The sequence below is a fragment of the Oncorhynchus mykiss genome, chromosome 15, assembly GCF_057628025.1.
Source record: "Oncorhynchus mykiss isolate SJ-2025 chromosome 15, ASM5762802v1, whole genome shotgun sequence".
NCBI classification, from domain to species: Eukaryota; Metazoa; Chordata; class Actinopteri; order Salmoniformes; family Salmonidae; genus Oncorhynchus; species Oncorhynchus mykiss.
In genome coordinates, this window is record NC_143036.1 from 8,253,080 (window position 1) to 8,279,558 (window position 26,479).

The window sequence follows — 26,479 nt, forward strand, 5'->3', positions numbered from 1 at the left end:
TTGTTTTCCTATGGTTGAGAAGCATATTTTGAAAATCTGAGATGACAGTGTTGTTTACAAAAGGCTAAGCTTGAGAGATGGCATATTTATTTCATTTCATTTGCGATTTTCATAAATAGTTAACGTTGTGTTATGCTAATGAGCTTGCTGATAGATTTACACAATCCTGGATACAGGGGTTTTTTCATAGCTAAACGTGACGCAGAAAACGGAGCGATTTGTCCTAAACAAATAATCTTTCAGGAAAAACTGAACATTTGCTATCTGAGAGTCTCCTCATTGAAAACATCTGAAGTTCTTCAAAGGTAAATGATTTTTTTGAATGCTTTTCTGTTTTTTTGTGTAAATGTTGCCAGCTGAATGCTAATGCTAAATGCTACGTTAGCCATCAATACTGTTACACAAATGCTTGTTTTGCAATGGTTGAGAAGCATATTTTGAAAATCTGAGATGACAGTGTTGTTAACAAAAGGCTAAGCTTGAGAGCTAGCATATTTATTTCATTTCATTTGCGATTTTCATGAATAGTTAACGTTGCGTTATGGTAATGAGCTTGAGTCTGTATTCACGAACCCGGATCCGGGATGGGGAGATCAGAAAGGTTAAAGGAGAAGAGAAGAGGGGGAACCTGGTAAAGAAGAAGCGGAGAGACGGAACCTGGTAAAGGACAAGAGAAGAGAGGGAACCTGGTAAAGGAGAAGAGGGGGAACCTGGTAAAAGAGAAGAGAAGAGAGGGAACCTGGTAAAGGAGAAGAGGGGGAACCTGGAAAAGTAGAAGAGAAGAGAGGGAACCTGGTAAAGGACAAGAGAAGAGAAGAGAGGGAACCTGGTAAAAGAGAAGAGAAGAGAGTGAACCTGTTAAAGGAGAAGAGAAGAGAGGGAACCTGGTAAAGGAGAAGAGGGGGAACCTGGTAAAGGAGAAGAGGGGGAACCTGGTAAAGGAGAACAGGGGGAACCTGGTAAAGGAGAAGAGAGGGAACCTGGTAAAGGAGAAGAGAAGAGAAGAGAAGAGAAGAGAAGAGAAGAGAAGAGAAGAGAAGAGAAGAGAAGAGAAGAGAAGAGAAGAGAGGGAACCTGGTAAAGGAGGAGAGAAGAGAGTGAACCTGTTAAAGGAGAAGAGAAGAGGGGGAACCTGGTAAAGAAGAAGAGAATAGAAGAGAGGGAACCTGGTAAACGCGAGGAGAAGAGGGGAACCTGGTAAAGGAGAAGCGAAGAGACGGAACCTGGTAAAGGACAAGAGAAGAGAGGGAACCTGGTAAAGGAGAAGAGGGGGAACCTGGTAAAAGAGAAGAGAGGGAACCTGGTAAAGGAGAAGAGGGGGAACCTGGAAAAGTAGAAGAGAAGAGAGGGAACCTGGTAAAGGACAAGAGAAGAGAGGGAACCTGGTAAAGGACAAGAGAAGAGAGGGAACCTGGTAAAGGGGAAGAGAAGAGGGGGAACCTGGTAAAGGAGAAGAGAAGAGAGTGAACCTGTTAAAGGAGAAGAGAAGAGAGGGAACCTGGTAAAGGAGAAGAGGGGGAACCTGGTAAAGGAGAAGAGGGGGAACCTGGTAAAGGAGAAGAGGGGGAACCTGGTAAAGGAGAAGAGAGGGAACCTGGTAAAGGAGAAGAGAAGAGAGGGAACCTGGTATACGAGAAGAGGGGGAACCTGGTAAAGGAGAAGAGAGGGAACCTGGTAAAGCAGAAGAGAAGAGAAGAGAAGAGAAGAGAAGAGAAGAGAAGAGAAGAGAAGAGAGGGAACCTGGTAAAGGAGGAGAGAAGAGAAGGAACCTGGTAAAGGAGAAGAGAAGAGAGGGAACCTGATAGAAGAGAAGAGAGGAAACCTGGTAAAGGAGAAGAGGGGGAACCTTGTAAAGGAGAAGAGAAGAGGGGGAGCCTGGTAAAGGAGAAGAGAAGGGAACCTGTTAAAGGAGAAGAGAAGAGAGGGAACCTGGTAAAGGAGAAGAGAAGAGAGGGAACCTGGTATACGAGAAGAGGGGGAACCTGGTAAAGGAGAAGAGAGGGAACCTGGTAAAGCAGAAGAGAAGAGAAGAGAAGAGAAGAGAAGAGAAGAGAAGAGAAGAGAGGGAACCTGGTAAAGGAGGAGAGAAGAGAAGGAACCTGGTAAAGGAGAAGAGAAGAGAGGGAACCTGATAGAAGAGAAGAGAGGAAACCTGGTAAAGGAGAAGAGGGGGAACCTTGTAAAGGAGAAGAGAGGGAACCTGGTAAAGGAGAAGAGAAGAGGGGGAGCCTGGTAAAGGAGAAGAGAAGAGAGGGAACCTGGTAAAGGAGAAGAGAAGAGAAGAGAAGAGAAGAGAGGGAACCTGGTAAAGGAGAAGAGATGGAACCTGGTAAAGGAGAAGAGAAGAAGGGGAACCTGGTAAAGGATAAGATAGGGAACCTGGTAAAGGAGAACGGAAGAGAAGAGAGGGAACCTGATAAAGGAGAATTGAAGAGGGGAACCTGGTAAAGGATTAGAGAGGGAACCTGATAAAGTTGAAGAGGGGGAACCTGGTAAAGGACAAGAGAAGAGAGGGAACCTGGTAAAGGAGAAGAGAAGAGAGGGAACCTGGTAAAAGGGAAGAGAAGAGGGGGGACCTGGTAAAGGAGAAGAGAAGAGAAGAGAGGGAACCTGGTAAAGGAGAAGAGAAGAGAGTGAACCTGTTAAAGGAGAAGAGAAAAGAGGGAACCTGGTAAAGGAGAAGAGAAGAGAGGGAACCTGGTATTCGAGAAGAGGGGGAACCTGGTAAAGGAGAAGAGAGGGAACCTGGTAAAGCAGAAGAGAAGAGAAGAGAAGAGAAGAGAAGAGAAGAGAAGAGAAGAGAGGGAACCTGGTAAAGGAGGAGAGAAGAGAAGGAACCTGGTAAAGGAGAAGAGAAGAGAGGGAACCTGGTAAAGGAGAAGAGGGGAAACCTGGAAAAGTAGAAGAGAAGAGAGGGAACCTGGTAAAGGACAAGAGAAGAGGGAACCTGGTAAAGGAGAAGAGAAGAGAGGGAACCTGGTAAAGGGGAAGAGAAGAGGGGGAACCTGTTAAAGGAGAAGAGAAGAGACGGAACCTGGTAAAGGACAAGAGAAGAGAGGGAACATGGTAAAGGAGAAGAGGGGGAACCTGGTAAAAGAGAAGAGAAGTGAGGGAACCTGGTAAAGGAGAAGAGGGGGAACCTGGAAAAGTAGAAGAGAAGAGAGGGAACCTGGTAAAGGACAAGAGAAGAGAGGGAACCTGGTAAAGGGGAAGAGAAGAGGGGGAACCTGGTAAAGGACAAGAGAAGAGAAGAGAGGGAACCTGGTAAAAGAGAAGAGAAGAGAGTGAACCTGTTAAAGGAGAAGAGAAGAGAGGGAACCTGGTAAAGGAGAAGAGGGGGAACCTGGTAAAGGAGAAGAGGGGGAACCTGGTAAAGGAGAAGAGGGGGAACCTGGTAAAGGAGAAGAGAGGGAACCTGGTAAAGGAGAAGAGAAGAGAAGAGAAGAGAAGAGAAGAGAAGAGAAGAGAAGAGAAGAGAAGAGAGGGAACCTGGTAAAGGAGGAGAGAAGAGAGTGAACCTGTTAAAGGAGAAGAGAAGAGGGGGAACCTGGTAAAGAAGAAGAGAATAGAAGAGAGGGAACCTGGTAAACGAGAGGAGAAGAGGGGAACCTGGTAAAGGAGAAGCGAAGAGACGGAACCTGGTAAAGGACAAGAGAAGAGAGGGAACATGGTAAAGGAGAAGATTGGGAACCTGGTAAAAGAGAAGAGAACAGAGGGAACCTGGTAAAGGACAAGAGAAGAGAGGGAACCTGGTAAAGGACAAGAGAAGAGAGGGAACCTGGTAAAGGGGAAGAGAAGAGGGGGAACCTGGTAAAGGAGAAGAGAAGAGAAGAGAGGGAACCTGGTTGAGGAGGAGAGAAGAGAAGGAACCTGGTAAAGGAGAAGAGAAGAGAGTGGAACCTGTTAAAGGAGAAGAGAAGAGAGGGAACCTGGTAGAAGAGAAGAGAGGAAACCTGGTAAAGGAGAAGAGGGGGACACTGGTAAAGGAGAAGAGGGGGAACCTGGTAAAGGAGAAGAGGGGGAACCTGGTAAACGAGAGGAGAAGAGGGGAACCTGGTTAAGGAGAAGCGAAGAGACGGAACCTGGTAAAGGACAAGAGAAGAGAGGGAACATGGTAAAGGAGAAGATTGGGAACCTGGAAAAGGAGAAGAGAAGAGAGGGAACCTGGTAAAGGACAAGAGAAGAGAGGGAACCTGGTAAAGGGGAAGAGAAGAGGGGGAACCTGGTAAAGGAGAAGAGAAGAGAAGAGAGGGAACCTGGTAAAGGAGGAGAGAAGAGAAGGAACCTGGTAAAGGAGAAGAGAAGAGAGTGGAACCTGTTAAAGGAGAAGAGAAGAGAGGGAACCTGGTAGAAGAGAAGAGAGGAAACCTGGTAAAGGAGAAGAGGGGGAACCTGGTAAAGGAGAAGAGGGGGAACCTGGTAAAGGAGAAGAGGGGGAACCTGGTAAAGGAGAAGAGAGGGAACCTGGTAGAAGAGAAGAGGGGAAACCTGGTAAAGGAGAAGAGAGGGAACCTGGTAAAGGAGAAGAGAAGAGGGGGAGCCTGGTAAAGGAGAAGAGAAGAGAGGGAACCTGGTAAAGGAGAAGAGAAGAGAAGAGAAGAGAAGAGAAGAGAAGAGAAGAGAAGAGAAGAGAAGAGAAGAGAAGAGAAGAGAAGAGAAGAGAAGAGAGGGAACCTGGTAAAGGAGAAGAGATGGAACCTGGTAAAGGAGAAGAGAAGAAGGGGAACCTGGTAAAGGATAAGATAGGGAACCTGGTAAAGGAGAAGAGAAGAGAAGAGAGGGAACCTGATAAAGGAGAATTGAAGAGGGGAACCTGGTAAAGGATCAGAGAGGGAACCTGGTAAAGTTGAAGAGGGGGAACCTGGTAAAGGACAAGAGAAGAGACGGAACCTGGTAAAGGAGAAGAGAAGAGAGGGAACCTGGTAAAGGGGAAGAGAAGAGGGGGGACCTGGTAAAGGAGAAGAGAAGTGAAGAGAGGGAACCTGGTAAAGGACAAGAGAAGAGAGTGAACCTGTTAAAGGAGAAGAGAAGAGAGGGAACCTGGTAAAGGAGAAGAGAAGAGAGGGAACCTGGTATACGAGAAGAGGGGGGACCTGGTAAAGGAGAAGAGGGGGAACCTGGTAAAGGAGAAGAGGGGGAACCTGGTAAAGGAGAAGAGAGGGAACCTGGTAAAGGAGAAGAGAAGAGAAGAGAAGAGAAGAGAAGAGAAGAGAAGAGAAGAGAAGAGAAGAGAAGAGAGGGAACCTGGTAAAGGAGGAGAGAAGAGAGTGAACCTGTTAAAGGAGAAGAGAAGTGGGGGAACCTGGTAAAGAAGAAGAGAATAGAAGAGAGGGAACCTGGTAAACGAGAGGAGAAGAGGGGAACCTGGTAAAGGAGAAGCGAAGAGACGGAACCTGGTAAAGGACAAGAGAAGAGAGGGAACATGGTAAAGGAGAAGATTGGGAACCTGGTAAAAGAGAAGAGAAGAGAGGGAACCTGGTAAAGGAGAAGAGGGGGAACCTGGAAAAGTAGAAGAGAAGAGAGGGAACCTGGTAAAGGACAAGAGAAGAGAGGGAACCTGGTAAAGGACAAGAGAAGAGAGGGAACCTGGTAAATGGGAAGAGAAGAGGGTGAACCTGGTAAAGGAGAAGAGAAGAGAAGAGAGGGAACCTGGTAAAGGAGGAGAGAAGAGAAGGAACCTGGTAAAGGAGAAGAGAAGAGAGTGGAACCTGTTAAAGGAGAAGAGAAGAGAGGGAACCTGGTAGAAGAGAAGAGAGGAATCCTGGTAAAGGAGAAGAGGGGGAACCTGGTAAAGGAGAAGAGGGGGAACCTGATAAAGGAGAAGAGGGGGAACCTGGTAAAGGAGAAGAGAGGGAACCTGGTAGAAGAGAAGAGAGGAAACCTGGTAAAGGAGAAGAGGGGGAACCTGGTAAAGGAGAAGAGAAGAGGGGGAGCCTGGTAAAGGAGAAGAGAAGAGAGGGAACCTGGTAAAGGAGAAGAGAAGAGAAGAGAAGAGAAGAGAGGGAACCTGGTAAAGGAGAAGAGATGGAACCTGGTAAAGGAGAAGAGAAGAAGGGGAACCTGGTAAAGGATAAGATAGGGAACCTGGTAAAGGAGAAGAGAAGAGAAGAGAGGGAACCTGATAAAGGAGAATTGAAGAGGGGAACCTGGTAAAGGATCAGAGAGGGAACTTGGTAAAGTTGAAGAGGGGGAACCTGGTAAAGGACAAGAAAAGAGACGGAACCTGGTAAAGGAGAAGAGAAGAGAGGGAACCTGGTAAAGGGGAAGAGAGGAGGGGGGACCTGGTAAAGGAGAAGAGAAGAGAAGAGAGGGAACCTGGTAAAGGAGAAGAGAAGAGAGTGAACCTGTTAAAGGAGAAGAGAAGAGAGGGAACCTGGTAAAGGAGAAGAGAAGAGAGGGAACCTGGTATACGAGAAGAGGGGGGACCTGGTAAAGGAGAAGAGAGGGAACCTGGTAAAGCAGAAGAGAAGAGAAGAGAAGAGAAGAGAAGAGAAGAGAGGGAACCTGGTAAAGGAGGAGAGAAGAGAAGGAACCTGGTAAAGGAGAAGAGAAGAGAGGGAACCTGGTAAAGGAGAAGAGGGGCAACCTGGAAAAGTAGAAGAGAAGAGAGGGAACCTGGTAAAGGACAAGAGAAGAGGGAACCTGGTAAAGGAGAAGAGAAGAGAGGGAACCTGGTAAAGGGGAAGAGAAGAGGGGGAACCTGTTAAAGGAGAAGAGAAGAGGGGGAACCTGGTAAAGAAGAAGCGAAGAGACGGAACCTGGTAAAGGACAAGAGAAGAGAGGGAACCTGGTAAAGGAGAAGAGTGGGAACCTGGTAAAAGAGAAAAGAAGAGAAGAGAAGAGAAGAGAGGGAACCTGGTAAAGGAGAAGAGATGGAACCTGGTAAAGGAGAAGAGAAGAAGGGGAACCTGGTAAAGGATAAGATAGGGAACCTGGTAAAGGAGAAGAGAAGAGAAGAGAGGGAACCTGATAAAGGAGAATTGAAGAGGGGAACCTGGTAAAGGATCAGAGAGGGAACTTGGTAAAGTTGAAGAGGGGGAACCTGGTAAAGGACAAGAAAAGAGACGGAACCTGGTAAAGGAGAAGAGAAGAGAGGGAACCTGGTAAAGGGGAAGAGAGGAGGGGGGACCTGGTAAAGGAGAAGAGAAGAGAAGAGAGGGAACCTGGTAAAGGAGAAGAGAAGAGAGTGAACCTGTTAAAGGAGAAGAGAAGAGAGGGAACCTGGTAAAGGAGAAGAGAAGAGAGGGAACCTGGTATACGAGAAGAGGGGGGACCTGGTAAAGGAGAAGAGAGGGAACCTGGTAAAGCAGAAGAGAAGAGAAGAGAAGAGAAGAGAAGAGAAGAGAAGAGAGGGAACCTGGTAAAGGAGGAGAGAAGAGAAGGAACCTGGTAAAGGAGAAGAGAAGAGAGGGAACCTGGTAAAGGAGAAGAGGGGCAACCTGGAAAAGTAGAAGAGAAGAGAGGGAACCTGGTAAAGGACAAGAGAAGAGGGAACCTGGTAAAGGAGAAGAGAAGAGAGGGAACCTGGTAAAGGGGAAGAGAAGAGGGGGAACCTGTTAAAGGAGAAGAGAAGAGGGGGAACCTGGTAAAGAAGAAGCGAAGAGACGGAACCTGGTAAAGGACAAGAGAAGAGAGGGAACCTGGTAAAGGAGAAGAGGGGGAACCTGGTAAAAGAGAAGAGAAGAGAGGGAACCTGGTAAAGGAGAAGAGGGGGAACCTGGAAAAGTAGAAGAGAAGAGAGGGAACCTGGAAAGGACAAGAGAAGAGAGGGAACCTGGTAAAGGTGGAAGAGAATAGGGGGAACCTGGTAAAGGAGAAGAGAAGAGAAGAGAGGGAACCTGGTAAAAGAGAAGAGAAGAGAGTGAACCTGTTAAAGGAGAAGAGAAGAGAGGGAACCTGGTAAAGGAGAAGAGGGGGAACCTGGTAAAGGAGAAGAGGGGGAACCTGTTAAAGGAGAAGAGGGGGAACCTGGTAAAGGAGAAGAGAGGGAACCTGGTAAAGGAGAAGAGAATAGAAGAGAAGAGAAGAGAGGGAACCTGGTAAAGGAGGAGAGAAGAGAGTGAACCTGTTAAAGGAGAAGAGAAGAGGGGGAACCTGGTAAAGAAGAAGAGAATAGAAGAGAGGGAACCTGGTAAACGAGAGGAGAAGAGGGGAACCTGGTAAAGGAGAAGCGAAGAGACGGAACCTGGTAAAGCAGAAGAGAAGAGAAGAGAAGAGAAGAGAAGAGAAGAGAAGAGAAGAGAAGAGAAGAGAAGAGAAGAGCAGAGGAGAGAAGAGAAGAGAGGGAACCTGGTAAAGGAGGAGAGAAGAGAAGGAACCTGGTAAAGGAGAAGAGAAGAGAGTGGAACCTGTTAAAGGAGAAGAGAAGAGAAGGAACCTGGTAGAAGAGAAGAGAAGAGAGTGAACCTGTTAAAGGAGAAGAGAAGAGAGGGAACCTGGTAAAGGAGAAGAGGGGGAACCTGGTAAAGGAGAAGAGGGGGAACCTGTTAAAGGAGAAGAGGGGGAACCTGGTAAAGGAGAAGAGAGGGAACCTGGTAAAGGAGAAGAGAATAGAAGAGAAGAGAAGAGAGGGAACCTGGCAAAGGTGGAAGAGAATAGGGGGAACCTGGTAAAGGAGAAGAGAAGAGAAGAGAGGGAACCTGGTAAAAGAGAAGAGAAGAGAGTGAACCTGTTAAAGGAGAAGAGAAGAGAGGGAACCTGGTAAAGGAGAAGAGGGGGAACCTGGTAAAGGAGAAGAGGGGGAACCTGTTAAAGGAGAAGAGGGGGAACCTGGTAAAGGAGAAGAGAGGGAACCTGGTAAAGGAGAAGAGAATAGAAGAGAAGAGAAGAGAGGGAACCTGGTAAAGGAGGAGAGAAGAGAGTGAACCTGTTAAAGGAGAAGAGAAGAGGGGGAACCTGGTAAAGAAGAAGAGAATAGAAGAGAGGGAACCTGGTAAACGAGAGGAGAAGAGGGGAACCTGGTAAAGGAGAAGCGAAGAGACGGAACCTGGTAAAGGACAAGAGAAGAGAGGGAACATGGTAAAGGAGAAGATTGGGAACCTGGTAAAAGAGAAGAGAAGAGAGGGAACCTGGTAAAGGAGAAGAGGGGGAACCTGGAAAAGTAGAAGAGAAGAGAGGGAACCTGGTAAAGGACAAAAGAAGAGAGGGAACCTGGTAAAGGACAAGAGAAGAGAGGGAACCTGGTAAAGGGGAAGAGAAGAGGGGGAACCTGGTAAAGGAGAAGAGAAGAGAAGAGAGGGAACCTGGTAAAGGAGGAGAGAAGAGAAGGAACCTGGTAAAGGAGAAGAGAAGAGAGTGGAACCTGTTAAAGGAGAAGAGAAGAGAGGGAACCTGGTAGAAGAGAAGAGAGGAAACCTGGTAAAGGAGAAGAGTGGGAACCTGGTAAAGGAGAAGAGAGGGAACCTGGTAAAGGAGAAGAGAAGAGGGGGAGCCTGGTAAAGGAGAAGAGAAGAGAGGGAACCTGGTAAAGGAGAAGAGAAGAGAAGAGAAGAGAAGAGAAGAGAAGAGAAGAGAAGAGAAGAGAAGAGAAGAGAGGAAACCTGGTAAAGGAGAAGAGGGGGAACCTGGTAAAGGAGAAGAGATGGAACCTGGTAAAGGAGAAGAGAAGAAGGGGAACCTGGTAAAGGATAAGATAGGGAACCTGGTAAAGGAGAAGAGAAGAGAAGAGAGGGAACCTGATAAAGGAGAATTGAAGAGGGGAACCTGGTAAAGGATCAGAGAGGGAACCTGGTAAAGTTGAAGAGGGGGAACCTGGTAAAGGACAAGAGAAGAGAGGGAACCTGGTAAAGGAGAAGAGAAGAGAGGGAACCTGGTAAAGGGGAAGAGAAGAGGGGGGACCTGGTAAAGGAGAAGAGAAGAGAAGAGAGGGAACCTGGTAAAGGAGAAGAGAAGAGAGTGAACCTGTTAAAGGAGAAGAGAAGAGAGGGAACCTGGTATACGAGAAGAGGGGGAACCTGGTAAAGGAGAAGAGAGGGAACCTGGTAAAGCAGAAGAGAAGAGAAGAGAAGAGAAGAGAAGAGAAGAGAAGAGAAGAGAAGAGAAGAGCAGAGCAGAGCAGAGCAGAGGAGAGAAGAGAAGAGAGGGAACCTGGTAAAGGAGGAGAGAAGAGAAGGAACCTGGTAAAGGAGAAGAGAAGAGAGTGGAACCTGTTAAAGGAGAAGAGAAGAGAAGGAAGCTGGTAGAAGAGAAGAGAGGAAACCTGGTAAAGGAGAAGAGGGGGGACCTGGTAAAGGAGAAGAGAGGGAACCTGGTAAAGGAGAAGAGAAGAGGGGGAGCCTGGTAAAGGAGTAGAGAAGAGAGGGAACCTGGTAAAGGAGAAGAGAAGAGAAGAGAAGAGAAGAGAGGGAACCTGGTAAAGGAGAAGAGATGGAACCTGGTAAAGGAGAAGAGAAGAAGGGGAACCTGGTAAAGGATAAGATAGGGAACCTGGTAAAGGAGAAGAGAAGAGAAGAGAGGGAACCTGATAAAGGAGAATTGAAGAGGGGAACCTGATAAAGGAGAATTGAAGAGGGGAACCTGGTAAAGGATCAGAGAGGGAACCTGGTAAAGGTGAAGAGGGGGAACCTGGTAAAGGACAAGAGAAGAGAGGGAACCTGGTAAAGGAGAAGAGAATAGAGTGAACGTGTTAAAGGAGAAGAGAAGAGAGGGGACCTGTTAAAGGAGAAGAGAAGAGATGGAACCTGGTAAAGGAGAAGAGGGGGAACCTGGTAAAGGAGAAGAGAGGGAACCTGGTAAAGGAGAAGAGAAGAGAAGAGAAGAGAAGAGAAGAGAAGAGAAGAGAAGAGAAGAGAGGGAACCTGGTAAATGAGAAGAGAGGGAACCTGGTAAAGGAGAAGAGAAGAGAGTGAACCTGTTAAAGGAGAAGAGAAGAGAGGGAACCTGGTAGAAGAGAAGAGAGGGAACCTGGTAAAGGAGAAGCGAAGAGACGGAACCTGGTAAAGGAGAAGTGAGGGAACCTGGTAAAGGAGAAGAGGGGGAACCTGGTAAAGGAGAAGAGAAGAAGGGGAACCTGGTAAAGGATAAGATAGGGAACCTGGTAAAGGAGAAGAGAAGAGAAGAGAGGGAACCTGATAAAGGAGAATTGAAGAGGGGAACCTGGTAAAGGATCAGAGAGGGAACCTGGTAAAGGACAAGAGAAGAGAGGGAACCTGGTAAAGGAGAAGAGAAGAGAGGGAACATGGTAAAGGGGAAGAGAAGAGGGGGGACCTGGTAAAGGAGAAGAGAAGAGAAGAGAGGGAACCTGGTAAAGGAGAAGAGAAGAGAGTGAACCTGTTAAAGGAGAAGAGAAAAGAGGGAACCTGGTAAAGGAGAAGAGAAGAGAGGGAACCTGGTATACGAGAAGAGGGGGAACCTGGTAAAGGAGAAGAGAGGGAACCTGGTAAAGCAGATGAGAAGAGAAGAGAAGAGAAGAGAAGAGAAGAGAACAGAAGAGAAGAGCAGAGGAGAGAAGAGAAGAGAAGAGAGGGAACCTGGTAAAGGAGGAGAGAAGAGAAGGAACCTGGTAAAGGAGAAGAGAAGAGAGTGGAACCTGTTTAAGGAGAAGAGAAGAGAGGGAACCTGGTAGAAGAGAAGAGAGGAAACCTGGTAAAGGAGAAGAGGGGGAACCTGGTAAAGGAGAAGAGAGGGAACCTGGTAAAGGAGAAGAGAAGAGAAGAGGGGGAGCCTGGTAAAGGAGTAGAGAAGAGAGGGAACCTGGTAAAGGAGAAGAGAAGAGAAGAGAAGAGAAGAGAAGAGAGGGAACCTGGTAAAGGAGAAGAGATGGAACCTGGTAAAGGAGAAGAGAAGAAGGGGAACCTGGTAAAGGATAAGATAGGGAACCTGGTAAAGGAGAAGAGAAGAGAAGAGAGGGAACCTGATAAAGGAGAATTGAAGAGGGGAACCTGATAAAGGAGAATTGAAGAGGGGAACCTGGTAAAGGATCAGAGAGGGAACCTGGTAAAGGTGAAGAGGGGGAACCTGGTAAAGGACAAGAGAAGAGAGGGAACCTGGTAAAGGAGAAGAGAAGAGAGTGAACGTGTTAAAGGAGAAGAGAAGAGAGGGGACCTGTTAAAGGAGAAGAGAAGAGATGGAACCTGGTAAAGGAGAAGAGGGGGAACCTGGTAAAGGAGAAGAGAGGGAACCTGGTAAAGGAGAAGAGAAGAGAAGAGAAGAGAAGAGAAGAGAAGAGAAGAGAAGAGAAGGAACCTGGTAAAGGAGAAGAGAGGGAACCTGGTAAAGGAGAAGAGAAGAGAGTGAACCTGTTAAAGGAGAAGAGAAGAGAGGGAACCTGGTAGAAGAGAAGAGAGGGAACCTGGTAAAGGAGAAGCAAAGAGACGGAACCTGGTAAAGGAGAAGAGAGGGAACCTGGTAAAGGAGAAGAGGAGGAACCTGGTAAAGGAGAAGAGAAGAAGGGGAACCTGGTAAAGGATAAGATAGGGAACCTGGTAAAGGAGAAGAGAAGAGAAGAGAGGGAACCTGATAAAGGAGAATTGAAGAGGGGAACCTGGTAAAGGATCAGAGAGGGAACCTTGTAAAGGACAAGAGAAGAGAGGGAACCTGGTAAAGGAGAAGAGAAGAGAGGGAACCTGGTAAAGGGGAAGAGAAGAGGGGGGACCTGGTAAAGGAGAAGAGAAGAGAAGAGAGGGAACCTGGTAAAGGAGAAGAGAAGAGAGTGAACCTGTTAAAGGAGAAGAGAAAAGAGGGAACCTGTTAAAGGAGAAGAGAAGAGATGGAACCTGGTAAAGGAGAAGAGGGGGAACCTGGTAAAGGAGAAGAGAGGGAACCTGGTAAAGGAGAAGAGAAGAGAAGAGAAGAGAAGAGAAGAGAAGAGAAGAGAAGAGAAGAGAAGAGAAGAGAAGGAACCTGGTAAAGGAGAAGAGAGGGAACCTGGTAAAGGAGAAGAGAAGAGAGTGAACCTGTTAAAGGAGAAGAGAAGAGAGGGAACCTGGTAGAAGAGAAGAGAGGGAACCTGGTAAAGGAGAAGCAAAGAGACGGAACCTGGTAAAGGAGAAGAGAGGGAACCTGGTAAAGGAGAAGAGGAGGAACCTGGTAAAGGAGAAGAGAAGAAGGGGAACCTGGTAAAGGATAAGATAGGGAACCTGGTAAAGGAGAAGAGAAGAGAAGAGAGGGAACCTGATAAAGGAGAATTGAAGAGGGGAACCTGGTAAAGGATCAGAGAGGGAACCTTGTAAAGGACAAGAGAAGAGAGGGAACCTGGTAAAGGAGAAGAGAAGAGAGGGAACCTGGTAAAGGGGAAGAGAAGAGGGGGGACCTGGTAAAGGAGAAGAGAAGAGAAGAGAGGGAACCTGGTAAAGGAGAAGAGAAGAGAGTGAACCTGTTAAAGGAGAAGAGAAAAGAGGGAACCTGGTAAAGGAGAAGAGAAGAGAGGGAACCTGGTATACGAGAAGAGGGGGAACCTGGTAAAGGAGAAGAGAGGGAACCTGGTAAAGCAGATGAGAAGAGAAGAGAAGAGAAGAGTACAGAAGAGAAGAGCAGAGGAGAGAAGAGAAGAGAAGAGAGGGAACCTGGTAAAGGAGGAGAGAAGAGAAGGAACCTGGTAAAGGAGAAGAGAAGAGAGTGGAACCTGTTAAAGGAGAAGAGAAGAGAGGGAACCTGGTAGAAGAGAAGAGAGGAAACCTGGTAAAGGAGAAGAGGGGGAACCTGGTAAAGGAGAAGAGAGGGAACCTGGTAAAGGAGAAGAGAAGAGGGGGAGCCTGGTAAAGGAGTAGAGAAGAGAGGGAACCTGGTAAAGGAGAAGAGAAGAGAAGAGAAGAGAAGAGAAGAGAAGAGAAGAGAAGAGAAGAGAAGAGAAGAGAGGGAACCTGGTAAAGGAGAAGAGATGGAACCTGGTAAAGGAGAAGAGAAGAAGGGGAACCTGGTAAAGGATAAGATAGGGAACCTGGTAAAGGTGAAGAGGGGGAACCTGGTAAAGGACAAGAGGAGAGAGGGAACCTGGTAAAGGAGAATTGAAGAGGGGAACCTGATAAAGGAGAATTGAAGAGGGGAACCTGGTAAAGGTGAAGAGAGGGAACCTGGTAAAGGTGAAGAGGGGGAACCTGGTAAAGGACAAGAGAAGAGAGGGAACCTGGTAAAGGAGAAGAGAAGAGAGTGAACGTGTTAAAGGAGAAGAGAAGAGATGGAACCTGGTAAAGGAGAAGAGGGGGAACCTGGTAAAGGAGAAGAGAGGGAACCTGGTAAAGGAGAAGAGAAGAGAAGAGAAGAGAAGAGAAGAGAAGAGAGGGAACCTGGTAAAGGAGAAGAGAGGGAACCTGGTAAAGGAGAAGAGAAGAGAGTGAACCTGTTAAAGAAGAAGAGAAGAGAGGGAACCTGGCAGAAGAGAAGAGAGGGAACCTGGTAAAGGAGAAGCGAAGAGACGGAACCTGGTAAAGGAGAAGAGAGGGAACCTGGTAAAGGAGAAGAGGGGGAACCTGGTAAAGGAGAAGAGAAGAAGGGGAACCTGGTAAAGGATAAGATAGGGAACCTGGTAAAGGAGAAGAGAAGAGAGGGAACCTGATAAAGGAGAATTGAAGAGGGGAACCTTGTAAAGGATCAGAGAGGGAACCTGGTAAAGTTGAAGAGGGGGAACCTGGTAAAGGACAAGAGAAGAGAGGGAACCTGGTAAAGGAGAAGAGAAGAGAGGGAACCTGGTAAAGGAGAAGAGAAGAGAGGGAACCTGGTAAAGGAGAAGAGGGGGAACCTGGTAAAGGAGAAGAGAGGGAACCTGGTAAAGGAGAAGAGAAGAGGGGGAGCCTGGTAAAGGAGTAGAGAAGAGAGGGAACCTGGTAAAGGAGAAGAGAAGAGAAGAGAAGAGAAGAGAAGAGAAGAGAAGAGAGGGAACCTGGTAAAGGAGAAGAAAGGGAACCTGGTAAAGGAGAAGAGAAGAAGGGGAATCTGGTAAAGGATAAGATAGGGAACCTGGTAAAGGATAAGATAGGGAACCTGGTAAAGGAGAAGAGAAGAGAAGAGAGGGAACCTGATAAAGGAGAATTGAAGAGGGGAACCTGGTAAAGGATCAGAGAGGGAACCTGGTAAAGGTGAAGAGGGGGAACCTGGTAAAGGAGAAGAGAAGAGAGGGACCGTGGTAAAGGAGAAGAGAAGAGAGGGAACCTGGTAAAGGGGAAGTGAAGAGAATAGAGGGGACCTGGTAAAGGAGAAGAGAAGAGACGGAACCTAGTAAAGGAGAAGAGAAGAGACGGAACCTGGTAAAGGAGAAAAGGGGGAACCTGGTAAAGGAGAAGAGAAGAGAGGGAACCTGGTAAAGGAGAAGAGAAGAGGTGTAACCTGGTAAAGAAGAAGAGAATAGAAGAGAGGGAACCTGGTATAGGAGAAGAAAAGAGAAGAGAGGGGAGGGAACCTGGTAAAGGAGAAGAGAAGAGATGGAACCTGGTAAAGGAGAAGAGGGGGAACCTGGTAAAGGAGAAGAGAAGAGAGGGAACCTGGTAAAGGAGCAGAGAAGGGGGGAACCTGGTAAAGGAGCAGAGAAGAGAGGGAACCTGGTAAAAAAGAAGGGAAGAGGGGGAACCTGGTAAAAAAGAAGGGAAGAGAGGGAACCTGGTAAAGGAGCAGAGAAGAGAGGGAACCTGGTAAAGGAGAAGAGAAGAGACGGAACCTGGTAAAGGAGAAGAGGGGGAAACCTGGTAAAGGAGAAGAGAAGAGAGGGAACCTGGTAAAAGAGAAGGGAAGGGGGGGAACCTGGTAAAGGAGAAGAGTAGAGGGGGAACCTGGTAAAGGAGAAGAGAAGAGGGGGAACCTGGTAAAAAAGAAGGGAATAGAGGGAACCCGGTAAAGGAGCAGAGAAGAGAGGGAACCTGGTAAAGGAGAAGGGAAGAGACAGAACCTGGTAAAGGAGAAGAGGGGGAACCTGCTAAAGGAGAAGAGGGAACCTGGTAAAGGAGAAGAGGGTGAATCTGGTAAAGGAGAAGAGGGGGAACCTGTTAAATGAGAAGAGAACAGAGTGAACCTGGTAAAGGAGAACAGAAGAGAAGAGAGGGAACCTGGTAAAGGAGAAGAGAAGAGGGGGAACCTAGTAAAGGAGGAGAGAAGAGAGGAAACCCGGTAAAGGAGAAGAGAAGAGAGGGAACCTGGTAAAGGAGAAGGGAAGAGACAGAACCTGGTAAAGGAGAAGAGGGGGAACCTGCTAAAGGAGAAGAGGGAACCTGGTAAAGGAGAAGAGGGTGAATCTGGTAAAGGAGAAGAGGGGGAACCTGTTAAATGAGAAGAGAACAGAGTGAACCTGGTAAAGGAGAACAGAAGAGAAGAGAGGGAACCTGGTAAAGGAGAAGAGAAGAGGGGGAACCTAGTAAAGGAGGAGAGAAGAGAGGAAACCCGGTAAAGGAGAAGAGAAGAGAGGGAACCTGGTAAAGGAGAAGAGAAGAGAGGGAACCTGGTAAAGGAGAAGAGGGGGAACCTGGAAAAGGAGAAGAGAAATGAGTGAACCTGGTAAACGAGAAGAGAAGAGAGGGAACCTGGTAAAGGAGTAGAGAAGAGAAGGAACCTGGTAAAGGAGAAGAGAAGAGAGGGAACCTGGTAAAGGAGAAGAGGGGGAACCTGGAAAAGTAGGAGAAGAGAGGGAACCTGGTAAAGGACAAGAGAAGAGAGGGAACCTGGTAAAGGAGAAGAGAAGAGGGGGAACCTGGTAAAGGAGCAGAAAAGAGAGTGAACCTGGTAAAGGAGAAGAGTAGAGACGGAACCTGGTAAAGGAGAAGAGAAGAGGGGGAACCTGGTAAAAGAGAAGGGAGGGGGGGAACATGGTAAAGGAGAAGAGAAGAGAGGGAACCTGGTAAAGGAGAAGGGAAGAGAGGGAACCTGGTAAAGGAGGAGAGAAGAGAGGGAACATGGTAAAGGAGAAGAGAAGAGAGGGAACCTGGTAAAGGAGAAGGGAAGAGAAGAGAAGAGAGGGAACCTGGTAAAGGAGAAGAGAAGAGGGGGAACCTGGTAAAGGAGGAGAGAAGAGAGGGAACCTGGTAAAGGAGAAGGGAAGAGAAGAGAAGAGAGGGAACCTGGTAAATGAGAAGAGAAGAGAGTGAACCTGGTAAAGGAGAAGAGAAGAGAGGGAACATGGTAAAGGAGAAGAGAAGAGAGGGAACCTGGTAAAGGAGAAGGGAAGAGAAGAGAAGAGAGGGAACCTGGTAAAGGAGAAGAGAAGAGGGGGAACCTGGTAAAGGAGGAGAGAAGAGAGGGAACCTGTTAAAGGAGAAGAGAAGAGGGGGAACCTGGTAAAGGAGGAGAGAAGAGAGGGAACCCGGTAAAGGAGAAGAGAAGAGAGGGAACCTGGTAAAGGAGAGGAGAAGAGGGGAACCTGGTAAAGGAGAAGAGAAGAGACGGAACCTGTTAAAGGAGAAGAGGTGGAACCTGGTAAAGGAGAAGAGGGGGAAACCTGGTAAATGAGAAGAGAAGGAACCTGGTAAAGGAGAAGAGAAGAGAGGGAACCTGGTAAAAAAGAAGGGAAGAGAGGGAACCTGGTAAAGGAGAAGAGAAGGAACCTGGTAAAGGAGAAGCGAAGAGAGGGAACCTGGTAAAAAAGAAGCGAAGAGGGGGAACCTGGTAAAGGAGAAGAGAAGAGAGGGAACCTGGTGAAGGTGAAGAGGGGAACCTGGTAAAGGAGAAGATAAGAGAGGGAACTTGGTCTAACCACAGTACTAACCACAGTACTAACCACAGGTCTAACCACAGTACTAACCACAGGTCTAACCACAGTACTAACCACAGGACTAACCACAGGTCTAACCACAGTAATAACCACAGGTCTAACCACAGTACTAACCACAGGTCTAACCACAGGTCTAACCACAGGTCTAACCACAGGTCTAACCACAGGTCTAACCACAGTACTAACCACAGGTCTAACCACAGGCCAAACCACAGGTCTAACCACAGGTCTAACCACAGGTCTAACCACAGTACTAACCACAGTACTAACCACAGGTCTAACCACAGTACTAACCACAGTACTAACCACAGGTCTAACCACAGGTCTAACCACAGTACTAACCACAGGTCTAACCACAGTACTAACCACAGGTCTAACCACAGGTCTAACCACAGATCTAACCACAGGTCTAACCACAGGTCTAACCACAGGTCTAACCACAGGTCTAACCACAGGTCTAACCATAGGACTAACCACAGTACTAACCACAGTACTAACCACAGGTCTAACCACAGTACTAACCACAGTACTAACCACAGGTCTAACCACAGTACTAACCACAGGTCTAACCACAGTACTAACCACAGGTCTAACCACAGTACTAACCACAGAACTAACCACAGTACTAACCACAGTACTAACCACAGTACTAACCACAGGTCTGACCACAGTACTAACTACAGTACTAACCACAGTACTAACCACAGGTCTAACCACAGGTCTAACCACAGATCTAACCACAGGTCTAACCACAGTACTAACCACAGGTCTAACCATAGGACTAACCACAGTACTAACCACAGTACTAACCACAGGTCTAACCACAGTACTAACCACAGTACTAACCACAGGTCTAACCACAGTACTAACCACAGGTCTAACCACAGTACTAACCACAGGTCTAACCACAGAACTAACCACAGTACTAACCACAGTACTAACCACAGGTCTGACCACAGTACTAACTACAGTACTAACCACAGTACTAACCACAGGTCTAACCACAGTACTAACCACAGAACTAACCACAGTACTAACCACAGTACTAACCACAGTACTAACCACAGGTCTGACCACAGTACTAACTACAGTACTAACCACAGTACTAACCACAGGTCTAACCACAGGTCTAACCACAGATCTAACCACAGGTCTAACCACAGGTCTAACCACAGGTCTAACCACAGTACTAACCACAGGTCTAACCACAGGTCTAACCACAGTACTAACCACAGGTCTAACCACAGTACTAACCACAGTACTAACCACAGGTCTAACCATAGGACTAACCACAGTACTAACCACAGTACTAACCACAGGTCTAACCACAGTACTAACCACAGTACTAACCACAGGTCTAACCACAGTACTAACCACAGGTCTAACCACAGTACTAACCACAGGTCTAACCACAGTACTAACCACAGTACTAACCACAGGTCTGACCACAGTACTAACTACAGTACTAACCACAGTACTAACCACAGGTCTAACCACAGTACTAACCACAGGTCTGACCACAGTACTAACCACAGTACTAACCACAGTACTAACCACAGGTCTAACCACAGTACTAACCACAGGTCTAACCACAGTACTAACCACAGTACTAACCACAGGTCTGACCACAGTACTAACCACAGGTCTAACCACAGTACTAACCACAGTACTAACCACAGGTCTAACCATAGGACTAACCACAGTACTAACCACAGTACTAACCACAGGTCTAACCACAGTACTAACCACAGTACTAACCACAGGTCTAACCACAGTACTAACCACAGGTCTAACCACAGTACTAACCACAGTACTAACCACAGGTCTAACCACAGTACTAACCACAGGTCTGACCACAGTACTAACCACAGTACTAACCACAGTACTAACCACAGGTCTAACCACAGTACTAACCACAGGTCTGACCACAGTACTAACTACAGTACTAACCACAGTACTAACCACAGTACTAACCACAGTACTAACCACAGGTCTAACCACAGGTCTAACCACAGGTCTACAAGGCCACTGCAAGCACCATCCCCCCTATTGTAGAACACAGAGAGAGAAGCAGTATGTCAGGCTCTCAACACATTCACCAGAGAGAAAGATAGATATGGTTTGTTACCGGGAGCTCATTAACGAGTGTCACAGTCACAGGTTGCTTCCATTGTATTTATAGATTCAGAGAGAGTATATTAGCAATTGTCACTTCACATAGTATGAATTATACACAGAATGGTGATACACGGGATGATTTGTCACACTGCTGCAGACTGTGTTTCCTCGTACGGACCATCCTGGTCTCGCTAGCTTACGTTCCGCGTTGTTACGCGGGCTGAAGTGAAGCGGAACGAAATGCGCAGAGGTCAAGGTGGTCTTGGATCGGGCTCAAATTAAATTGTATTCGTCAAGGTGCTTCGTTAACAACAGGTGTAGATTAACAGTGAAATACTTACAGGCTCTTCTTCTCTTTCCCAACAACGCAGAGAGAAATGAAAAAGAGAGACAATAGAAAGAAACAAGGAATGAAAACACAATGAGTAACATGAACTAGGCTATATACACAGGGTACCAGTACTAATGATAACTAGGCTATATACACAGGGTACCAGTACTAATGATAACTAGGCTATATACACAGGGTACCAGTACTAATGATAACTAGGATATATACACAGGGTACCAGTACTAATGATAACTAGGCTATATACACAGGGTACCAGTACTGAGTAATGATAACTAGGCTATATACACAGAGTACCAGTACTGAGTAACATGAACTAGGCTATATACACAGGGTTACTGAGTAATGATAACTAGGCTATATACACAGGGTACCAGTACTGAGTAATGATAACTAGGCTATATACACAGAGTACCAGCACTGAGTAACATGAACTAGGCTATATACACAGGGTTACTGAGTAATGATAACTAGGCTATATACACAGGGTACCAGTACTGAGTAATGATAACTAGGCTATATACACAGGGTACCAGTACTGAATAACATGAACTAGGCTATATACACATGGTACCAGTACTGAGTCAATGCGCAGGGGTACGGGGTAATTGAGGTAGACATGTACATATAGGTAGGGATAAAGTGACTAGGCAACAGGATAGATGATAAGCAGTAGAGGCAGCATATGTGATGAGTCCAAAATGTTTGTGCAAAGGGGGGGGGGGGTTCAACGCAGATTGTCCAGGTGGCTATTTGGTTAACTATTTAACTAACTAATTATCAGTCTTATGGCTTGGGGGTTAGAAGGGGGTAGAATCTGTTCAAGGTCCTGTTGGTTCCAGACAAGGTGCTCCGGCACCGCTTGCCGTGCAGTAGCAGAGAGAACGGTCTATGTCTAGGCTATGTGGCGTAGGTTAGCTACCAGGGGGAGACTTGTAAACGTCTTGGCAAAAACAATCTGTCTGCCACACCTAGCATATTATATGGGATAGATCTCGTATATTTTACCATGCTGTTATTTTTTTTTTTTCAAATTGTTCCTATGTAGATAATGGGGTAAAGTAAAATTAAACAGGACTTAAACAGGAAGTAAACAGGAAGTACACAGGAAGTTAACAGGAAGTAAACAGTACGATGCTTTTACCGATCTAATATGATTTAACCAAATGATACATCTGTCTAGTGTAAAACGCATTACTGTGAAATACATCACAGTGTCCGTTTTCTGTTTGGTTTTCAGGGTCATTTCCCGTTAAGCATCTCAGAGGACTGAACATTTCATGAGGAATGATTTAACAAGCTTTCTGTATGATTATTCCCTCACACACAAATTCTGCAGGAGTGTTAATCTGCAGACTCATCACGCTGCCGCCCGGTTAAACATTTACATATTATGTGGGTTAAAACCATGTACACTTATTATGCAAATATATTTCCACATATCGCAGGTACAGTAAAGCAAGCCGGCTAGAATAAATTGGTTTGAAGACATCAAGGGTCTCACACACCCACACACACACACACCGTGAAATGCTTACTTACAAGTATTTAACCAACAATGCAGTTAAGAAAATATTTACTAAATAAACTAAAGTTTAAAAAAAATCTAATCAAACCGAAAAGTAACAAGACAATTACATAACAATAACAAGGCTGCAGTATTTACAAGGGTACACACACACACACACACACACACACACACACCATCATTATACCTAATTCCCATTTAATGTGTTGGCATGAAAGCCTTTTAATTTATCTCTGCTCACCGCCTCATCAACATTCCCAGCCGAGACAAATATTTCTAAACCCATAGTTTGGTGCTGGTGGAGGTGGAGATGGCGGTGGTGGTGGAGGAGGAGGAGTCTGCAGGTTTCAGACCGTTTTAAACCCAGCTCCAGCTCTTCCAGAAAACCCCCACCTCCGGACTCAACACTGCCCCAGCCGCAGAGACCTCCTCTGGGTTACAGAGAGCTGCAGGGTTCCTAGCAGAATTAATATTCAGTACAGTATGAGGCGTTGAGACGGTATTCACCTCGTAAAGGTCTCCTGAATGGATCCGTCTATAACAGGTACATTTATTTCAGTACCGTTGACAGTTTTTCACAGACAAGCCTACTGGGTTCCCAGAGGTAGAGCCAGGTGAGGAATATTCACTAATGAGTCTGAATTTAATTGGAGAGTACTGACTACCGAACACAGTGGCGTCATGCCCATAGTGGGTTCAAAGGCACGTGCCCCTCACATTTGTCCATATACTGTACATATTTTTTTTAATGTTAATTAATTACTAAACTTGTCCATATATATATATTTTTAATGTTAATTAATTACTAAACTTACATTTTTTAAGCCCATGTTTGATCATGATTATTTAGAAAAAAATATCTGTCAGCTGTATTTTTGCAGAGGGAGCACACTGGACCTCCCCCCCTCCTCCTCCATTCTCCCTAGCAAGTGGATCCTTCCAAGGGGCAGGAGATGCCTAGGCAGGGCGCTACTCTAGGGCATCCAGTATCATCAATGGAGGAGGTAACAGAGTTTGATTTGATTTTAGCAGCCAGTGATGGGCAGGACTCGCAGGAGGTATGTATATTTAAATGAATTTGTAGCCCAATTCCTTCTTGATGAATAAATACAATTTAAATGTGTTGTTGTTTCTCCGTAATACCAGCCACCAAGCAATGTTATGAAGTTGGCTTTAGCTAGCCAGCTAGATAGGTTCCCAATCTCCCAAACTCCTAACTAGTTACCAATCCACCAATCAGTAACTAGCTACCAAGCCGCCAATCAGTAACTAGTTACCAAGCCACTAATCAGTAACTAGTAACCAAGCCACTAATCAGTAACTAGCTAGCAAGCCACCAATCAGTGACAAGTTACCAAGCCACAGGAAAAAGCGGTCTCAGGACGGGGGCCACATCCCCCCCCCCCCTCCGGACCACCTCCCCTCCATCCTGGTGTACTTCGTGCCCCTCTAAAATAATCGGTGCATGACGCCCGTGACCAAACATGCTGGAACAGCAGTAAATAAATTGTGGATTTCTCTTCTCATTTCAAAATAATTTAACGAAGAAAAAAAACAATTTGAGAGTGTGTTCCTTCACTTTCAGAACATCACATCTGTATCAGGCTATTTAAGGCAGAGCGGGGAGACACCATTCCATGGGGGACCCATTTAGAGTGCATTTATAAATGGTTGATTCAGTTTAATGTTCCCTTCATTATGCTGGGCCGAAACCAGAGGAAGAGAGGAGCTAGAGCTGGAGGAGCCGGACTATTATTTACAGCTTATTAGCCAGATGCAGAGAGGTATTACTTAACACCATGCTGTGAAGCCCTGCCATCTTGACTGTGTCCCAATACCTCACAGGGTAATGCTGTCATCTATAGCACACCCCTCCATCCCTCCCCCTCCCTGCCTCCTCCCTCCCTCCCTGCTTTCTCCCTGCCATCTCCCTCCCTCCTCCCTGCCTCCTCCCTCCCTCCTCCCTCCCTCCCTCCTTCCTCCCCGTCTCCCTCCCTGCCTTCTCACAGACACAGTGCCAGAGTCCTAACCATTCCCGAGGGACAGGGAGGAGGGATAATGACCAAGTTTAACTAAGTGTCCTCTGCAGTGGCCCGGAGCAGCTGTTTGGCAAAGCAATGTCATGTCCCCTTCGATACATCCGGTACATACTAGAGCTGACCACACTAGAACTGACCAATTAGAGCTAATCAATAGAGCTGACCACACTAGAGCTGAACAATTAGAGCTCACCAACTAGAGCTGACCAATTAGGGCTGACCACACTAGAGTTGACCAACTAGAGCTGATCAATTAGAGCTGACCAACTAGAGCTGACCAATTAAAGCTGACCAACTAGAGCTGACCACATTAGAGCTGACCAATTAGAGCTGACCAACTAGAGCTGATCACACTAGAGCTGACCATCTACAGCTGACCAACTAGAGCTGCCAACTAGAGCTGACCAACTAGAGCTTGCCAATTAGAGCTGACCAACTAGAGCTGACCAACTAGAGCTGACCAACTAGAGCTGACCAACTAGAGCTGACCAATTAGAGCTGACCACACTAGAGCTGACCAACTAGAACTGATCACACTAGAGCTGACTACTCCCAAGCTGACCAATTAGAGCTGACCAACTAGAGCTGACCAATAAGAGCTGACCAACTAGAGCTGACCAATTAGAGCTGACCAACTAGCGCTTACCAACTAGAGCTGACCAATAAGAGCTGACCACACTAGAGCTGACCAATTAGAGCTGACCACACTGGAGCAGACCAACTAGAACTGATCACACTAGAGCTGACTACTCCCAAGCTGACCAATTAGATCTGACCAATTAGAGCTGACCAATTAGAGCTGACCATGTTAGAGCTGACCAATAAAAGCTGACCAATTAGAGCTGACCAACTAGAGCTGACCAACTAGAGCTTACCAATTAGAGCTGACAAACTAGAGCTGACCAATTAGAGCTGACCAATTAGAGCTGACCAATTAGAGCTGACCAATTAGAGCTGACCAATTGGAGCTGACAGAATGAAGCTGTTGTTACGATTTTACCTTATTGTGGTCGGGGACAGAACGATGTCATTGTTTTCAGGATGTACAACAGCCTGAGCCATGGAGTGATGTCACATTGGAGTGACGTCACATCCCAGTAAATTCAGACCAAGGAGCAGAGAAAGGAAGGATGATGATGCTATTTTGATTGTGCTTGGACAACCTCGGACACCATCGTCCATGTCAGCAGACAGGGAATATCTCACACAGATATGAATTAATTTTATTGGACTGCCAGGCTTATGCAGAGCGGTGGATGAATAAATTAGCCTAGCGGAAAGACAAGGGCAAGACTTACAGTACAGTAGTCGGTGTACATGCATAGCCGCAGGAAGCACCCCCTTATAAATCACAAATAGTTGTTTTATTATACACATAAAAAATAAAAACAAATCCCCTTCCACCAAATGAGTGCCCTAGGCATTTATTACTCCCGTATGAGCAGAGAAAAATACTGGTCAGCAGACTGAGGAGAACCCCCCCCCCAACAAACCATTTCAACACCCCCACCCCAAATCATCTTCTACACAGCCAACATATTAACATAATATTTACTTGGCTCTCAGAGGAAAGAGAGGCAGTGTGTTGTTGAACGGATGGTGGAGGTGAAGCGTCTGTTTGTCCTGACCGTCCGGGGACCTTGGCTGCACTAGCCTCAGGGCTAACGCCCGTAGTCCCCGAGCTAGGGGTCGGGCCGGGTCACTGCTCAGAGCACGTTATGGAACCGTATGATTCAGAACAGTAACTTCATAGCCAAAATTATATTTCCTGTTTGAATTGTTTTGTCTCGTAGAGAGGGACATTTTTGTCTCAGGCTCTGAACTGATAAAAAAATACAGCAAAATTCACTATTGTCTTCAGCACGACTTAACCATGTCCTTATTTAGCAGTAGTTTTGGAAACATTTATGTACAAAAGGGAACAAATCAATAGATGCAGGTTTTTAACAAGGGCTACATAAGAGAGTGTGTGTGTGTGTGTATGTGTGTGTGTGTGTGTGTGTGTTAATATGCTAGTGGTCTGTAGAAACCTTGTCAGAGACATGCAATCCTCCTCCAGACAGTCCTCCACCAGGCAGTCCTCCACCAGGCAGTCCTCCTCCAGACAGTCCTCCTCCAGGCAGTCCTCCCCCAGGCAGTCCTCCACCAGGCAGTCCTCCTCCAGACAGTCCTCCTCCAGACAGTCCTCCCCCAGGCAGTCCTCCTCCAGACAGTCCTCCCCCAGGCAGTCCTCCTCCAGACAGTCCTCCACCAGACAGTCCTCCTCCAGACAGTCCTCCCCCAGGCAGTCCTCCTCCAGACAGTCCTCCTCCAGACAGTCCTCCTCCAGACAGTACTCCACCAGACAGTCCTCCTCCAGACAGTCCTCCCCCAGGCAGTCCTCCTCCAGACAGTCCTCCTCCAGGCAGTCCTCCCCCAGGCAGTCCTCCACCAGACAGTCCTCCACCAGGCAGTCCTCCTCCAGACAGTCCTCCTCCAGACAGTCGTCCTTAAAACAGTCCTCCACCAGACAGTCCTCCTCCAGACAGTCCTCCTCCAGACAGTCCTCCTACAGACAGTCCTCCTCCAGACAGTCCTCCTCCAGACAGTCCTCCACCAGACAGTCGTCCTCCAGACAGTCCTCCTCCAGGCAGTCCTCCTCCAGACAGTCCTCCTTAAGACAGTCCTCCACCAGACAGTCCTCCCCCAGAAAGTCCTCCTCCAAGCAGTCCTCCACCAGACAGTCCTCCTCCAGACAGTCCTCCTCCAGACAGTCCTCCTCCAGGCAGTCCTCCTCCAGGCAGTCCTCCTCCAGACAGTCCTCCACTAGACAGTCCTCC

The 26,479-nt window shown here is 46.9% G+C and overlaps 1 long non-coding RNA gene across 1 annotated transcript in view; it reads left to right on the plus strand.

Moving 5' to 3' along the window:
• Positions 1–211: 211 nt before the first annotated feature.
• The window catches only part of LOC149977374 (uncharacterized), a 934,188-nt gene continuing 907,920 nt past the window's right edge, over positions 212–26,479 (plus strand). Inside the window, exon 1 of the long non-coding RNA XR_016486494.1 lies at positions 212–305. This is a non-coding gene — a long non-coding RNA (uncharacterized LOC149977374). The remainder of the gene's footprint in view (positions 306–26,479) is intronic.